Below are 13,795 nucleotides of genomic sequence, written 5' to 3' on the forward strand. Positions count from 1 at the left end.
ATTGACAATTGATTTAATATTCAATTCCTTTTGCTGTTACTAAATGTGCTCCTGTGGTCATTCTCTACTTGTACAGCTGTAGATACCATCAACAGGGAAGCCCTTTGCACCATTCTAATATGACTTGGCTGCCTAAGAAAATTTGTCCAGATTATACGCCTTTTCCGTGACAACATGACAGGCAAAGTACTGTCTCATGGAGCCACATCAGCCACCTTCAACATCATCAACGGCGTGAAACAAGGATGTGTTCTCGCTCCTGTCTTATTTAACTTGTTCTTTGCATGCGTCCTTAACCATGCAATGAAAGATCTGGACCAAGGTATATACTCAAAATACTGGCATGACAGTTCACTTTTTGACCTCCGTCGCCTGAATGCAAAGGCTAAGACAGTGCAGAAACTCCTTTCTGAGGCACTCATTGCCAATGACTGTGCCCTTATGGCTCACACTGAAAACGATCTTCAGAACATTGTCAACAAGTTTGCTGAGGCCTCGCAACTTTTCAGACTAACTATCAGCCTCGGAAAGACAGAAGTTCTCCATCAACCTGCACCTGGATCAAATGCTCCTGTCCTGAGTGTCTCCATCGACGGCACTCAGCTTAAAGTAGTGGAGAACTTTAAATACCTGGGTAGTGTCATATCCAGTGATGGATCACTGGATAATGAGATCAACGCGCGAATATCCAAAGCGAGCCAGGCACTTGGTGGTCTGCATGTCAAAGTTCTAAACCACCATAACATCCGGATGTCAACAAAACTGCTTGCATACAGAGCTGTTGTTCTCTCATCTCTTTTGTACGGGTGCGAAACATGGACACTATACAGGCGTCACATCAAGCAGCTCGAAGCATTCCACATGCGCTGCCTCCGTAACATCATGAAGTCCGCTGGCAAGACAAAGTGCCCAATCTTGAGGTCCTCGAGATAGCCCAGATGACAAGCATCGAAATGATGATTATGAAGCCACAACTACGTTGGACCGGTCATGTCAGCCGCATGGATGCCAACAGAATCCCTCACCAGCTTCTGTATGGTGAACTCTCCCAGGGCATCCGGCATCCACAGAAACGCTACACGTATACCATCAAAGCCAATCTGCAGTATAGCATTATCAAACCTAGGGACCTTGAGGATGCTGCCAGTGACAGAACACAGTGGCGTGCAACAGCCAGAAATACCTGCATTGCCTTTGAGGAAGACCGCTGCCAGCATCTCCAAGAGGCACGCAAACGACTTCATGGAGCATCAGCAATGCACAACCCACAGATTGCAAACTTCCCATGCACCACCTGTGGCAAAATGTGCACCTCTAGAATTGGCTTATACAGTCACCAAAGGGCACACCATGAGACCAACAACAGATGATCTGCACAGATTTGTCATCATCGGATCGATGGACTACCATTACATTATTGTTACATTAGAGCTCTAGAGAAGCTGATCTATCTTAACCAACACAGAGCACTGTTAAAAGAGAAATGCTGCTTCTCGCTTCATCATAAAAAGCCCTTACTTCTCAGACTTACCAGTGGTACTCACCCTCTCTTTGTTTTAATTAGTGCTGCCAGATGATTCATGAAAATAGTAGCAGCACCATGATTTTTTAAATGTAAGTATTCTTCAGAGAATTTCTGTCAGCAATGCCATGTTTTAGAACAGATCTATGCTTGTCTAAAAACTTAACTCCCCAAGAACAGACACCTGACCTTACACTAGCTTTCCACCAATGCTTCTCTAGCACAAAACATGCAGATGTCAGCTTCAGACTAAGTATATATGGGCTCCCTGTCAGCAGTGTGCAGAGATAAGTTTAAGTCCATCCCTAAAACACATTGTGCAGGTGCATGTGTGCATGCACACACACATGCACGCGCACACATACACACACGCTTTGCCTATTACAGACAGTAAGCTCTTCAAGACAGAGACTGTCTATCTTCATGTTTGTACTGTACAGATAGCACGCTGTGCCCCAGACTTCAGTTAGGACCCATCATAAACAATGAGAGAGCTAGTGAGAATATGAATCAGTCTTCCCATCTGAAAGTGAAAAATACTGTGTGTGTCTGGAAGATAATTTCTCAAGCAATGTTCCACCTCCGTATCAAACACTTTAAAGAAGTTTAACCCATACTTTCTAAATGTCTTGTCCATGCAGTTTCCGGTGTCATTTGTTCTACTAAAGTGCAAAACCCTGTAAGGCATCCACAAGTCAGCCTGCAAGATCAACCCCTACGTTTAGAATAGTTTTCACTTAATCACTGTGGCTGGGTCTACATGGCGTGGCTTTCCCAGAAGGTCCATGTTAATGAGCAGCCTCAAAATTGCAAACGGCTGCTCATTTGCATAGCCGCACAACAGCTCGGCCTTGGCAGAGTGGGGTGTTGGCAGTAAAGAGGCTGTGTTGACGTGCCCCTGCAGGCAAAAAGCCCCTCTGTCGCCAGACCCCTATGCCTGAAAAAATTCACTTGATATTGTAATGTCAACATTTCCTATGGGATAAAAATTCCATTTTCCACATGACAAAAAATAATAGCTAGTTTTTATATAGCACTTTGTATTGATGAGTTTCAAATGCTTTACAAAGAAGGTTAGTACACTTATCCTTATTTTACAAATGCAGAATCTGAAGCACAGAGAGGCGACATGACTTACCTGATAATAAACAGCAAATCTGTGTTAAATCCAGGAAGATCATCTAAACTGTTGTAAGATCCAGTCCAGCGTCATAGACACTTGCCCACAGTGTCTCACACACGTCTGCTTTCCTACATGAGAGCTGATGCTGAACCACCATCTGATTGCAAGTATATTTACATTCTCAAGAGCAAAAATTACTGTGCCAAATACATACTTCGAGTGATGTCATCAACAGAGTTACATTGGGAATGACTCTATCTCAATGACTGTACAAGAGACAGGCCTCTTTTACCATAAGTGCATGTCTGTATTTCTTACTTGTATTTTGAATGCTACTTTATCCTGATGGCATTCTGAGGTGAGACTTGATGGTAACCTCTTTAACTGTGTACATATGTTCTGAAATTCTCAGCATGAGGCTTGCAAACAGAGACCTCAGGAGGAAGCTACGTCAAAAATTCTGATACAGCTACGCAATCAAAGGTTGATAATCCCTCTAATTATAATGGAATCCATTACCACAGGTTGTACCTCCCTCATCCTGAGTGGTCCCAAATGAGGGGATTTGCCAGACGAGGTGAGGTCAGGCCTCCCCATCTACTCTGGGGGGTGGGGGCCACCAGCGTGCTGGCCATACTCTCCTTCTGACCACTACCAGCTCCTTTGCCTGAAGAGCTCCAGTCTGGCTCCCTGCCATTGGGTTGCGGGCCAAAGCTCCCTGCAAGACTCTCAGCCATGGGGCTGCCAACTGTGGGGTTCCATGCCCCAGCCAGGCTCCCCCATTTGGCTCCCTGCCATGGGGATGACAGGGTCCCTCTCCCCAAATGGGTTTCCTGCTGCCACAGAGATGCTGGCGGGATTCATGCCCCAAGTGGACTCCCCAGCCAGCTCCCCATTGGGGGTTCCCTCTCCAGCAACATCCTTGCCAGACCAAGGATGTTGCCAGAGAAGAGAGTTTCAACCTGTAAAAGCAAAGAGCAAATTGGTGTTTGTTCAGCTCACCCTATTTCTTAAATAGGACATATTCCGATACCACAGTGACAATATGCCTCAAAAGGAAGCAGTGATGAGAAACCAAGGTAAAAGCATTGTGAATTTTGCTTTGTATTTCACAGAGAATTTGTATTTGACATGTTTGCAACCCTTTTGCTTGTGCTATCAACATTCCAGCACGAAAGGCTGATTGGAATGTGTGTCACACAGGGTGAAATAAGACCTAGCATTAAGGCAGCATTAAGAGCTGCTTTGGTGCAATCACAGACATAGAGCACTGCTGTCTCTGTTGGAAAGCACTGGGTACATGGCAGCTACAACAGCAGGGCAAATTCATTTTAGCTGCCTTAAAGATATATATAAACATCTTCCTATGTATCCTCAGTAGCAATTGAACCTGGAACCTCTAACGCTGCCTCTCATTTACACGAAGGCCATGTTACATGACCCTGGCAGGTAGACCAGGAGTAAATTATATTTACACACATTCTGAGCCACTTCACACTGCTAGGACAGTAAAGGATCAAGATCACTTACTCTACTTCTTAAGCTAAAGGAGAATCTCCATTAGCTAGAAAGCATGACAATGGTTGTTTCTCGATTAGCTCCTACACTGCAACACAAACTCCACACAAAGAAGAGGAGTACAAATGAATCACTTAACTCTTATTTAAGCTCTGTTTTTGAGATGTAAGTGGTGCATGAGCTTCCTGTTAGTCCTCTAAATGGGTGAATTTCATCCCAAACAGCAAACTTTTAGTTTGTATGTTTGAACACAGCATTTAGAAGGAATTTCAGACTGCATTTCACTTGAAATTAGTTGTTAACAATTCTCACTGAATAGTGTGATTACATCAGTAACTTTAAAAAAGTTAATTTCATTAGATAAATTACACAAGTGGCTGTAACAATGACTGTGCCCTTAGAAATTCCGTTATGCGGTTACCACTCTGACAAACTGGGAAGCAGCCCTGCACAGTCAGGCCAGAAACGAGATATGCACTACACTGTACATAATGGCTATAGGAATTGTGCTGGGCTAAATCATAGTCTCTGCTTTCCCTTAAATGCACTTCTGGTCATCCGTAATAGTGTTTTCTTTAGAGAAGACAGAGTTCACTAATATCCTCTACAAGGAGGTTCGTAAGATAAGTACCTTGCCTTGATAAATTGGAACCTCTGCGCATTGCTGATTTAAAGAACGCAAATAACCCCATGGAAATCATAGCCTTAGTAAATTAACTTGAACAGAACCACTAACATGCTTAAAGTAACAAGGCGGATTCAGGGGTTTAATGGTTTCGGAAACCAAATGCTTTACATATTGATTGCAGTTTCGTTGCAGTCATGCAGGTTGCTTTCACCAACAGAAGTTTGGTATACCTTGTCTCTCTAATCACATTTCTTGGCATCAAAATCAACAGAAAAACCAACATACCAGTAACAACAACCTTTAGCTGGTATGTCCCATTTCAATCAGAACACTGAATTTTTATATAGATATAGATCAATCAGAATTTAAAGAAATCAAAATTGTTGCAGTTATTAATTTAAATGCAGCAATCTCCATCATGGAATTGAGAACACAGGGAGAATTTTACGCTGCCAGAATATATTTGTATACATCAACCTTTTCTCTAAAACATCTGAGCTAATGCACCATTCCTTTTAAAAGCTGTCATGGGAACACCGTGACAACTCCTCTGAACACATGAGCTCAAGATCTCATGTCTCACTTTTACAGTTGAGTAGCCTTTTAAGCTTGTCGCCTATGGGCAGAGTTTCATTCAGACCAGTGAAAGGCCTGGTATTGATTGTTTATCATTTTGAGGTGTCAGTTTTAAATTCCATATCCTACACACTGTAAATTTACAAGCATTAATGTTCATCAAATGGTGACCGATTGTATCAGAATAACTGATCTTGTCCTGGCAACTTCTCCTTTTTCAGGGCATATCAGTTTACATAAAGCTGAAGAAATAACCCACCAGACTATCCCTTTTTTTTTTTTTTCCTTTTACAAAGTAAGTACCTGGATATTAAATGCCCCCTTTTATTTGACTTTTCTGCCCTGGGTTGAAATAGAGTTTGGGACAAAAATTTAAGAAAACTGATTTATTGCTGCCACTGCACACTTTTACCCCATTGTGGTATGTGAATTCTGTGCCCTCCTGATTGCCCCCCTAAAAACAAAAGATAAAATCTCATAATTGTAGGCAAATGTTTTCTAGTGGTAACTACATTCAGTGGAATCTGGAATGGGGAATTGTGCTAGCGGAACGAAAATTCTTAAATAAGAATTTGGCCACTCTCCTGCAAGGCATGACAATGGACACAGCATAGGAGAGAAGTGTGGGATCCCTAATTTCTGTCTGCAGATGTTGGAGTGCACAGCAAAGGCAGGCAGCAGTACAAATGGAGCAAAAGGAAGCCAGCGACTCCTGAAGTGCTGGGAAACCAAGCAGTGGCTGATGAGACATTTTACTCAGTCCCAAGATGCGCTTCTCATCCAGTCCATGTTCCTACAGTGCTTAGTGACACATGGTGTTGCCAGGTATTATGGAACACATACCCACAGTGCATTGCTCATGCTGTCCATGCAGTACCTAATAAAGTGGCCACCATCTATGGACAGAGGGAGCAAGAGTAAACACCCTTTGGAGACTTCTGACATTAGTTTTAGCAAAAAAACTTTGTAGATACAACTCTGACATCTCCAAGCAGTTAGCCACTCAAGCCATCGCCTCTGGGTATGTAAGCCCTTTCTCTGCCCTGCTGGTTAAAAATAGGTTCACGCCACTCCCCAGACTCCTTTTGAAGAACTCTCTCTGGTGCCCAGTCCCTCACCCACTGAACACTGCCAGGTCTGCTGTCTCTAAGAGAACAGTAGACAGACCAGCTTGAATGATTCAGCTAGGGGTCGACACTTAGTATAATGCCATAAAACTTAGCTATAGTTACAGTGAAAACAACAATAAGCTTATTATCAAACATTCCAAATTTAAGAAACAATGAGGAAGGATAATGGGAACAAAAAGGTTATATATACATAAAAAATTAGTGTGATATATAGAGATTAAACTTAATAGGCTACCTTCTGCCTAAAGAAGTCTATCTCACCCAAATGTCTCTTGCATCTTCTAAACCAAGGTTGTTTTCATGAATATAATTGCATGGCCTGATTACTTCCTAGGGGAAGGATGAACGCATATCTTTCTTGCCTTTTCCTGTTACTTCCCCGTGTTCACTGTCTGTATCTGAGGGTCAAGATGGCCCATGGCTTGTTCTCTGGTGTGTCGCACCTCCCTGTAAATCCACTTCCCTCACTGGCTTTGTATGTAAATGACACTCCTTTGTTCTGACTTACAGTGTCTAACTTATGAGCCAGAAAAAACAGGTGAGTAAAGTTCTTTATCTGACAGAAAATCTTTGTCAGTCCTGCTTGACAGAGACTTTAGGAACATATGTGCAGTAGACATAACTCCTAACACTGTATCTGTGCATACTTTATACCATGATATTAAGGACAAGCATGAACTTCCTTTTATTTAAGGCTTCATATTATAGTTCTCATCCCAGAAAGTACATACCAGGGTCCAGATGTTTTTGTGCCCCTCTTGCCAGATGACAAAGAGGGGCTCTTAGGGTCATATTAAGAGGCCACATATTTGTTACAACACAATGGTGTGCTACTAACTAAAAGAAAACATTCCAGGGTTCTGTCAAGGCAAGCACCATTCATGTGTATTTATGGACATATTGTAACAAAATAAATGTTGTAACTGTTGCAAGTACCCATGATGAGAATGTTGTGTGAATCAGTATTTATTGTATGTATTTTTATTATGTTTGTGCCATACTTGAAGTTCCTTGGGTTAATTGTATGCTAATGCATGCCGAATAAATTAGACAGGAGCTAACTCATGAAAGATGTATAGAGGCTAGAAGAAGGTTTTTTCTAACAAACTTCTGTTTAAAAATTATTAAAATCTGCCCTAAAACATATCCTCGAATATGTTTCACTTAAGTTTGCCAAGCAATTTAGGACATTTAGATTTTGCATGTCAGGCAAAAAATTCTGTCCTCAGTTAAAATAAAATACATACAAACACTCAGAAATTAAGAGACTCAGTTTTGGAACCCTTGGCTAAATGCATCTTTACTTACATGAATAGTTCCAGTGAAATCAGTAAGTTCTGCACGCTTTGGCAGGACAAGCTGCACTGTCATCTCCCAGGCTGCACATAGACAACTTCTGTGGGGTGAGGACTTCAGGCAGCAGCTGCAATCTGGCGTCTTTCCCTAAGGGCCATTAAAAATATGAACTATGAAGGACCATGCTAGGTTTGCTGTAATTATAGTAACATACATTTGTAATGGTGTTGCTATAAAATGGTACATTTTAATTCCATTGCCATCGGATTCTTATTCTTTAATTATGTAATAAAGTTTTCAGAAGTCTCTTTGATGCTGTTTTCCATTTCCTAGGTGTTGTTCCATAAAGGTTTATTAAAATGTTGACATTTGCACTTGCATTTTTGGCTAAAGCTGTCATAAAAATAAATTATTCATATTATAGTATGAAATTCTAAATCACAAAGCACACTAATTAAAAGGGTTACATCTACCTTTAAGTTATTGTTTTATTTAAGGATTTCAAAGGGGAAACAGCAGAGCTACCAAACCTGACACTTCAAATGATACTGGCGATGAATGAGTTTTAAATTACAGCTTTGGGAATATTTCTAAGATGTCCTATGCCAAATTCAGCCCCGGCATGAACAGGTTCAACTTCCACTGGTTTCAATAGCCTCAAAGACTTGAGCACACCATTAATATCTAATAGTCTCAATTTACATAGGCACTCAGAGCTAATTATCCAGATATTTCAGCATTTAAAGATGCTCTTGGGCATTAACACCTAATTTTAGGCATTCCAAAAATCTGCAGGGTGCCTTCCACATCTTTAAGTGCCTAAATACCTTTGGTATTGGGTCCCTAGAATCGGCCATCTAAGAACGGAGACAGACAGGCTACTTTGCATTCAATTGCCTCCTAAAGGTACATTTTTGCTAAAGAAAAAGAGCTGATTAGTAAGGAAAAATCTGAGGTGTAACTAAGATTAAAGATCAAAGATTAACTAAACCTATTAGATTAACACCATCACGAAGTCACATCAGCAACAGCTAACACTCATAAAACTGTTAGAAGTGACCACCTGTGAGGTGGGTTTGGTATTTTGTGCATCTGTAAGTGGGTAACACGGATTTCCAGAGGGGAACAGAGAAATGTTTTCCCTTACTGGTTTCTTCACAAAGCAATGGGAATCCTGACATACCTGGCGAGCTAAAAAATCCCCCATCCTCACTCACACCATTTGGGAAGTAATCTTCAATCAAGCTGGCACAAACAACTCCATTTTCCATGCCCAGTGCTGGGAGTGTGCTGCAACCAAGTGTGCTGGAAGGGGGCATGGTCAAATCAGTTCTGCATTCCTCAGCAGGATGCTCTAAGAGGTATGCCTGAAGCTAGAGCTGCACAGGGCTGAAAACGGGGGGTTTTGCAGCTGGCTCTGTAATATGCCCCTCATGGACAGAATAGATCTTGGCACAGGAGAGAAACTGTCCCAGAATTATGTAGAATATTAAACATTCTGAAGCACCATTTGTGATTTAAAGTCTGGAATTACAAAACCTCCTGGGACTGAGCCATGCACGCAGAGAAGTCTCATAATTCATTCAGGCCTTTCTTTCAGACCCTAGTGAGTTTTTAAGCATTATCTGATCAACATAATAGTATTAAACTGTTTTTCATTACCCATAAAAATGAAGGAGAGGGATAAAGTCAATAGTAGCCTGGCCTATTTCTAAGGAATCACTAATCAGATTCTCTTAGTATATATCCTATTGTTGCTTGTGTGGTTTTTGTTTGTGGGGTTGTTTTTTCTCTCCCCCTATTAAAACCACATTCCACTGTGGGACAAGACAAATACAGCTTACACCCTCCTCAGTTTATACACCAAACATGGGCCAGAAACAAGCCCCAGGTGCAAACGTTGGGGATATCTAGAACCAGAAGGAATCCAGATCTGAAAGTCAAGGCTGACGTCTTTCATGATTGATTGTCGAGGTCATGATTCGAGAAGATGCTACTCACTGACATGCTGCAGAACAGACTGAGACACAGAGAAAACAACAGGAACCTGTCTGTACTTAAAAACCTAAACAGATCGTCTACAATGTCCATTTACCACAAACTCCGCCTAGTCTCTGCACTTCACCTTCCCACCTCAGAGACATCAGCCATTCTGCTCCCCATGTGGGTCACTAACAATTTACAGTTTCTGAACTGTTTCTGTGTCCCACTGATGCTGATGTACACAGGACAATAGTGCAACTCCCATCGAAGCCTTTCATGTGGTTTGGGTGGAAGATTTTGCTCCACAGACAATAACCTTTAAGAATAGAGAGGTCTATGCATTTAACGCTTTGTTACTGTACCACCCACTAAGTCTTCAAACTTACGCAGAACATTTTTGCATGCTTGGATAGGTCTCATAAGATACTGAATTAACATAAATAACATTTTTTAAAAAATAAAGAACATGTGCGTTACTTTATTACAAGTCCAAAAACTCCAGCTTAGAAAGGAAAGTGTAGATCCTCATCTGTTGTAAACCAGCACTGTACCACTGAAGTCAATGAAATTACACAAATTTGTAACAGATAAGAACCTGTCCTGAAAACTTCACAGGTTTTATTAACTGTGTACCATTCCTAACACAGAATATTCACAGATGAGTTACTGTTTAAGCTATTATCACCTGTAAATTGGAGAGCCTGTATTAATCTAAGTGATGTGTGAATTGAAAATTATGCATGTGCTGCCCTTCTTCATCAACAAATTTCACTTTCCAGAAACAGCAACATGGAGTTTAATGATGCTTCCTGTCACTAACCTAGAGATCAGTGCAGACAGATAATGGACTATTTGTGAACAATCTTCAAAAAAACAAAACAAAACAAAAATACTTAAGAAAGAGTTCTTCCTCTCGCAAAAAAATTTATAAAAACAATATTAAATTTCCATTTCTTTTTCTTGTGTTTTCATCAAAAACACAGGGGGGTGGGGAACACACAACTGTTTTGTTTCTGTGTGTGTTTGTTTGGGCAAGCAAACACTCCCCAAACCAAAAACTGCCTGTAGATTTTGATTTATAACTGAATAAAACATGGGAAACTCACGATTTTCAGACTCCCTCAATACTCTATTCATCAAATACTAAATAAGGATGCGCGTGTGCGTGCACACACACACACCCTCTACCTTCCTTCCAAACATCACTGAAATTTGGGCAGTGCTGAAAGATGCTTGCAATTACAACCATACTGGAAGTAAAATCAACCTGCTAAAGACAGGAAGGATGAAGTCTTGGTGTCACTGACGTAAATGGCAAAAATCCCGCTGAGGAGAACATTCTAGCCACACTGAAGTGTCTTGACTTGAAAGAAGTTGCTACAATGCTGCACAGCTATATAGGCCTGGGATAGAGTCAAGAATCACTCCTCCTGGTTTTACAGTGGAAGTACAGCTGTGAATGTGGTCCTTCATTTAGTTCTAACATCACAACTGGACACTCAGTGGACAGGAGCTGTTGTGCATGGAGCTCTTTAAATAACCTTTATTTCCTTTTCTTACAAAAACAAAACCACCACCACCACCACCAGAGTTTAAAGGAGTTTAATTCTCAGTCTCTTCTTCTGCTCAGTAACACTGGGTTTAATTCTCCCATATTACCATCACATAGCCACGGAACTAACGCACATGACAGCATTGGGTTTCTTCACTCACACCGTAACCAGCCTGACACAGACCATGCACATTGAAATTCAGACACTAACGTCCAGTTCTAACCTCTCTCATATAGTTGGAGAATTCCTCTTACTGATTTGTCTTTCACTTCTCATACAGGGGTGTAGCTCTGCAGGGGCACTTCCTGTGTCCACTGGGATTGAAGTAGCTGGCAACACCCCTCGCCTTGGTGGGTAGAGCTCACTCTCCCTTGGCAGGACCAGAGGTGCTGTCATATCCTACTCTGCCCAGCCCCAGAGGAATTCTGTGTCCCTGTTGATTGGGGGATGCAGGGGAGTCCCCAGCTCCCACATATATCTCCACTCACATCCATTCCCAGAGCCAATTTCTCCTCATTCTTTTTCCATCGCTGTTGGCTTACTATATAAAGGAATTATACATAGGACTCTGTTCAGTCTCTTGCGTCATTCTTTTCTTGTGGTCCTGTACTGTCTCCACCAGTTTTATCCTGTCTTGTACTTACACTGTTTTGTTTTTGTACAGTGCTTAGCATAAACAAGCAACAATAGGATACTGAGAATTACCTCCATATTTTGAGATTCACCCATACATTATTGAGTACCAATCTGGACTAGTGCCATAGCCTGTAGAATCTCCACTAGACTAGCTAGAAAGCTTTGTACAGACAGTAGCTTTGCTATTTTTATCATTGTTTGATTGTTTAGTTATGTGAAGCTTCCTATAGATTATCTGAGTTAAAGCTTCTTGGTAAAGGTGTGGCCTTACCCACAGCATATGTATCTTTGCATTCCTTCTAGTCAATTAAGTCTGGAAGTTTCTTGCATATGTCCCATAGCCATATATATTTCAAAACCTATTTCTCCAATTGCAACTTTATTCTAAACAGTGAAGATCCAGAGACACTGAAATGAATGTTTTAAAACATTATTTGCTGAATATCTAGAATGTAAATCATTCCAGTTGTTCCCTCACAATAAATGCAAATATAAAAAAGAATATTTTATGACACCCTCTTATGAACTTAATTGTTTATCATCTTCAAAGGCAGTAACATGAAAGAGTCCAACCAGTTTTCAGTAGTGATGGGGGAAAGTCCTCCTTAGCAAATATGAAACAATTCTTAAATATTATTGACATAGGACCCCAGATTTTCAAGAGACTTCTCAGCTCTATTCCCCTTCTTAAAAATTAAATTTCTCTCTTTGCTAGAGATAAATCCCAGCCTCCCCTCCACTAAATAACCCCCAGCATCTCAAAGTTATCGGCCTGATCCTGCAAAAAAGTTGATTTCCTTCTGTTTTCCTTTACCTCCATTAGCTGATGAAGTGAATACATCATTTTTCAAAATTTCATTCCCAAGTCATTGCTTTTCCACCAATAGGACCAGTGCCTGAAGACATGTGGTTAAGATGACTAAGAGGTAAAATGCGCCTCATTCTTCAGTCCAAAGCTGCTTGGCTGGGCATTCCCTGGAAGGGTCCCAGAACATCCTAACTTACTCAAAAGTGAGGAGGGCTGTCTTAGCCACTAACTCGGCAGAGTCAGACTTGGACTTTGAAGAACGGGGTCCAATCCCTGGCATACTCACCAATGATGGGTAACACGAAACTGCACTTTGGTCATTATTTGTGATACATTTAGGTTTGCCAAGGGCACCTAGATTATGAGGACAGGTGCCCTTCACCTCTTGGCCTCTGTGGCTAAGATCAGGTGTACTTCCCAGACTCTCAGCAAGGAGGGTCACATGGGGTCTCAACCACTTTCCCCTCAGAGGCCTTGCTTCCCTCTTCAGTAACAGAGGAGACCACCACCAGGAGAGTGACCGACTGCGACAACCAGTGAGGGAGACAGACATTGCTTTCTCTGATGGACTATAAACTGCTTTTAGGAAGCTTTCACTTGGACTCCCACTGTGGGGGACACAGCCTGGGCTTCAACCACTTTCCCTCTGAGGCCTTGCTTCCTTCTAAGCTGACAGAGAAGACCATCACTTACAAAAATGTCAGTCTTTAAGGTGCTATGTGGCTAACCAGTAATGGATGAATCTCATAAGATTTAGATTACAGGTTGGCTTTAGATGCTGTTCCACATCTCATCTGGATCTCTGTAATTGGACTGGGATGATGCTGGGACAGTGGACCTTACAATCATTTAGCATTTCTCCAACCAGAGCTGAGTACTAACCAAACAATCTTATCCGTAGAGTGCAGAGCTGTTAAACAGGCAGAGGTACAATGGAGTTCTTAATTTTTTTTCCTAAGTAGTTCACTCAATTATAGGACAGTGAATGACATTAATATGGAAATTATTTTTCAGCTTTCTTG

At 41.4% G+C, this 13,795-nt stretch overlaps 1 protein-coding gene across 1 annotated transcript in view; it reads right to left on the bottom strand.

Moving 5' to 3' along the window:
• Positions 1–13,795, bottom strand: part of LRRTM4 (leucine rich repeat transmembrane neuronal 4) — an 882,974-nt gene that overhangs the window by 493,145 nt on the left and 376,034 nt on the right. The window contains exon 3 of the mRNA XM_074981699.1: positions 7,806–7,940. The gene's annotated coding sequence lies outside the window, so the exon portion shown is untranslated. The remainder of the gene's footprint in view (positions 1–7,805; positions 7,941–13,795) is intronic.

The sequence above is a fragment of the Carettochelys insculpta genome, chromosome 31 (genome assembly GCF_033958435.1).
Source record: "Carettochelys insculpta isolate YL-2023 chromosome 31, ASM3395843v1, whole genome shotgun sequence".
NCBI classification, from domain to species: domain Eukaryota; kingdom Metazoa; phylum Chordata; order Testudines; family Carettochelyidae; genus Carettochelys; species Carettochelys insculpta.